The sequence below is a fragment of the Octodon degus genome, unplaced genomic scaffold, assembly GCF_000260255.1.
Source record: "Octodon degus isolate 3935 unplaced genomic scaffold, OctDeg1.0 scaffold00005, whole genome shotgun sequence".
In the NCBI taxonomy this organism is placed as follows: domain Eukaryota; kingdom Metazoa; phylum Chordata; class Mammalia; order Rodentia; family Octodontidae; genus Octodon; species Octodon degus.
In genome coordinates, this window is record NW_004524581.1 from 32,035,650 (window position 1) to 32,040,312 (window position 4,663).

General features: G+C 49.9%; 1 protein-coding gene across 3 annotated transcripts in view; it reads left to right on the top strand.

The window, feature by feature from the left end:
- Nucleotides 1-1,953: 1,953 nt before the first annotated feature.
- The window catches only part of Btnl2 (butyrophilin like 2), a 14,429-nt gene continuing 11,719 nt past the window's right edge, over nucleotides 1,954-4,663 (top strand). For 2 of the 3 annotated variants that reach the window (XM_004624263.2, XM_023721262.1), the window contains exon 1: nucleotides 1,954-2,174. The gene's annotated coding sequence lies outside the window, so the exon portion shown is untranslated. Of the gene's footprint in view, nucleotides 2,179-4,663 lie in introns of all 3 variants that reach the window. The other variant, XM_023721254.1, reaches the window with a different exon arrangement.

Here is a 4,663-nt window from a genome sequence, read left to right on the forward strand (position 1 = left end):
CCGTCCTCCCGCCGCACCCTGCACGCCGCCGGGTCCGTCTGCGCCCGGCTCGGAGCTTCTGTCCGCGCTCCTCGCGCGCACGCGGACGCGCTTCAGCGTGGCAAAGGCAGCGTGCCCTCCTTTTGTCTCCCCAGTCCTAACGGGGTGTGCACACAGAACCCCGACCCAGAACGAACAGCGTACAGTGGGACACAGGCCCCACGTCACCGTCGGAGGACTTCCCAGAACGTGAGTACAAATGCTTTGTGAGCACACAGTCCGCTGGTGCCCGCGTGATCGGCCAGCGACGAAAGTGCGGAGGGGGACCCCGCCGGAGCGTCCTGGCGTGTGGGCCGCGCTGGAGTGGCGCGAGGGCTGAACCGGGAATTGAACTCAGGCCCTTCCGCTTGCCAGGGAAGCGCTTATTCTACTGAGCCATCTCCCTGGCCCTCCACACTGCAAATTCTGATGTGAAACTCAATCTGTTTTATATTACTTATTTTAATTTTTACTTCAAAATTATGAAGTCTTAGAGCAGAAGAATTAGCGTGGCAGTTTCCGGGTAAACTCGGTGACTTTCCCAGCACTCATGTAAAAGCTGTCCGGCTCCCGCACGTGGTTACTGCGCCCCAGGGAAGGCGGGAAGGCCCTGCCTGTACTTCCAGCTCCAACCCCACTGCGTGCCGTGGTCGCGCCACGCTCCCTGGTGCCACTGGCTTCCAAATGCCCTGAAGACGGCTCCCGAAGCTGGAACACCGCGCTCCTCTTGCGTAATGTTCCCTGCCGGCGTTTCGGGCTGCAGACTTTAGCCCAGTGCCTGCCCCTTCCAGGGCCAGCCGCCTGGCCTCCTTTCTCTCTCGCCCTGCCGAGGAGGAGTCTGCGGGCACCGCGCCATCCATCGCAGAGCCAGAGGCCCAGGAGGGAGCAGAGCGCACCATTCATTCTAACCAAAGGAGAAAGAGTTGCAGGCCCCGGGCCCTCCTTAATGTGCAATTATTTTTCTCTCCTCTGCAAACCCCTCATCCTCCATCATGAAGAACGTGCTTTCATAGACTGAACGATAAAGGAGAAATCCTTACACGGAGAACAGAAGCCTCACAGTGGGCGGCCAGTGGGCGGCTGAGTGTAACAAAGGGAAAGAAACCTCTAGAGAAATCAAAACTGACCATAAAGCCGCATGTACTTACGCTATTCAACTGAAATGAAAACCTCAAATTAAGCTACACATTGTTTTAGAGGACTCTTAAACCTTGAGCGTGTATCTGCAGACCCCTCACGCTCAAGTGAAATGGGCTTCAGGGGAAGGAATGTTAAGGAAAATCTGACCGAAACGAGAGTACACATGAAGTGCCCAGAACCTTTGTTATCACACTCTTCCTGCCAAGGAATTATGTGGAGAACTTAAGCAGAATTCTCGGGCTAAGTCTCTGAGAGTAATAAATCGCTTCATTATTCAGCAAAAGAGCTTAAGAAAAAAGCAAAAAGAGCAATAAAAGTAGCCGCCCCCCCCCCCGGAACTGGACCTGAGGTCCTCATCGGGCAGAGGCGCTTCCCCTCTGGAGTTCTCACTTCCTACTCCACAGAATAAGGGGGCACATCTGATCTCGGCCTTGCTGCCACCTCTGCAGCTCCATTTCCAAAGGAAACCTGGCCCCAGGTGTGGAGGACTTGATGTGGACCAGGCGGAAGCGGCGTGAAGACACAGCACGGGCCCAGCCAGGCAGGTGGTTGTACCGCAGGCCGCCCTCACTGGCCCAGTGGAGTATGGAATAGGGACCCAGCATGCCTTGCAGCTTTCTGGGGAGACCGAGGGGTGCCAGGGACGCAATGGTATCTGCAGGTCTAAACAACTCCCAAGGGCAGAACCCAGCCAAAGTTCATTTGTCCTCCAAGTTTCACTTTTGCAAGTATTGTAGCTGGTGGGAGGCGAGCACGCTGCTGCTGACTGGAGCCTCAAGTTGGGAGCGCCTCGGGGACTTGGCTCTGCCTCCAGCTGGCAGCATGAAGTCTCCCTCACCCAGTGCTCCAGGAAAGCAAAGCCACCTCCACCCGCGCTGCCGGCCCAGTCTGTCTCCCACACGTGCCCTTCAGGACTTTGATCCATTTGGGGCACCTGCCGTGCAGAGGAAGGAGAGCCCGGCGACCAAGTGAGGAGAAGACCCAGCACCCTCGGACTGCACCCACAGGAGGGGAAGGCACGTGAGTGGGCAGAGTCCTCGGGGAAGGATGGCCGTGGGAACGGGGGCCGTGGGCCAGGGCGAGGGGCTGGCGCGGGCGCAGAGCCATTGTCCTGGGGAAAGCTCTGCCACCTGTGTTGTGCCTTTCACCTGCGTTTTCTACTGATCTCTCGGGGCCATTTTTCCAAGTGCTGTCACAGTCCATTGGGTCTTCGCAGTGCTCCTGCGAGGGAGGCTCGCTATCGAAGGGCACTGTATTAAAATCAGAGGATCAGATCATGTTTTCCCTTTTCCACGTGATGGCTTGTGGCGCTGGATCATGCATACACGGTGACACTGCAGCTTGGAAAGTGCTAGGAATGATGGTCTCCGCCGGAGGGGAGAGAAAGCAGAAGTCCAAGAAAGTAAGGGCGGGGGATGCCCGCGGTCTCGAAACTAGGGCAAAGTCAGCCTGCCTTCTAGAAAAGAAATCCGTTCTTTCAACTTACAACAAACTAGGGTTACTTTAAAGTAAACAGGAATTTCAAACTTAATGAACTGAATTAATTTTTTCCTCACCAGTTAATTGCAAATTTCAAACAAAATAAATATTGTGGCTACTTGGTCCTTAAGGGATTTAACTTTTAACACATTTTTCTTGAAAGAAATCCTGAATTTTCATGATTTGTAGTAATTTGTGGCTTGTGATGTGAATTTGGAATTCATGAGTGTTATTCAACTAACATTTAAGCACAAGTGACCCTTGTTGCTCTACCCTGACACTTGTGTTTTTTGTAGAAAATTAAATGTGGTGTGAGTTGTTCAGAGAACCAGATGATGCATGTGCATATTAAATCATGTATTACCACAATATCCAAGTTTAACATATTTAATATCAACAGTAGTTTCACAAAACCCTGGGTTACATTCAGAAGTAAAATAGAAAAATAAAAAACTTATAATGAAAATATTTTAATAAGAGTTCGCAGATTAAGCCCAATATTTGTGTTCTAGTATATGTGTCTAGAGATTTCAGCATGCCAACAGAGATCGTCCAGGTCTGGGTTCTTCCTGGGCATTACTGATGAACTGAATTAATTTTTTTATCATTTATTACGGGTTGGATGTGTCTTTGTGTTAGGGACCACCTTGTGCACCTCAAGGTGCTCAATAGCATCACTATTGACCATTACAGGTCCCGTCTTCCACCAACGCTTGCATGAGACATGGCCAAAACAACCTCTAGGGGCTCTTTGGGTAATCCTAATCCAAAGAAGTTATCCTTCCCTTATTCCCTCTCACAAATCCCTCCCAGAGCACTAACATTTAAATGCAAGTGACCCTTACCATTATACCCTAACACTTGTATCTTATGTAGAAAATTAAATGTGGCATGAATTGTTTTGAGAACTGGAAACAGTCTGCACTGGGGGAAGCATTTGCACTGGTGAGCATTTGCATTTTCACATTTTTCAGAAGCTTCCCTGATTTGGGCAGTGGTGTCCTCTAGGATATGCTAGGCTCGTCCTTCTCTGCGCTAAAGTCACATAAATGCCTAGAGGAATACAGACCTATCAGTAGCGTGTAGCACACACGGGTCCTTCTTAGCCCCCAGGACTAGGGGACTTGCACATGAGCTGTGTGGAAACTTTTGCAGTTGTTTGATGGAATGTGTTTCTGCTCTTCACAAGAGGAGCTGAGGAGACCTCCAAAGTGTCCTTCAGTCTGAGAAAAAGGATTAATTTCATGGGGGGGGTGAGCTACCAATAGGCTGTGCTGGCTTGTCATAGACTCATTTTCATCTAGATATTGGGGTCCTTTAGACCTGCCTGTTAGGACTGAGCTCACAGATGTTTCTTAAACGAAAGTAGACATTTTTAGGAAGAAGACAGAGTGTGACATTAAGATACTAATATCTCTGGAGTCTCTTGATTCATAATTTCCATTTCAGATAGTTGAATTCTGAACTCCCTTCCCCATAAAAATCTTAGTAGGAGTTCTTGGAAAAGACAAGCAGTAAATGACTCAACAATGATCCAAAGCTGTTTCTTCCAACTTACTGTGAAGCAAATCAGGTGTGGTGGTGCAGGCCTCTGACCTCAGCACTTGGGAGGCTGAGGCACGGGGCCTGCCTGGAGGGCAAGGCCAGCCTGGGTTACATAGTGCATTCAAAGTTAGCCTGAGCAACACAATGAGACCCTGTTTAAAAAAAAAAAAAAAAAAAAAAAAAGACCAGCTGCATGTGAAGCAGATTTTTCTTTCGATAGCATACCTGACACTACACCAGTACAGTAAGCCTTACAGGTCTTCCACTCTGCATTTCCATTCTCCACATTAAAGCTGTCCAGGTGATGATGATGGTGATGATGGTGATGGTGGTGATGATGGTGATGGTGATGATGGTGATGGTGATGGTGGTGATGGTGATGGTGATGGTGGTGATGGTGATGGTGGTGATGGTGGTGATGGTGATGGTGGTGATGGTGATGGTGGTGATGATGGTGGTGATGATGGTGGTGATGATGGTG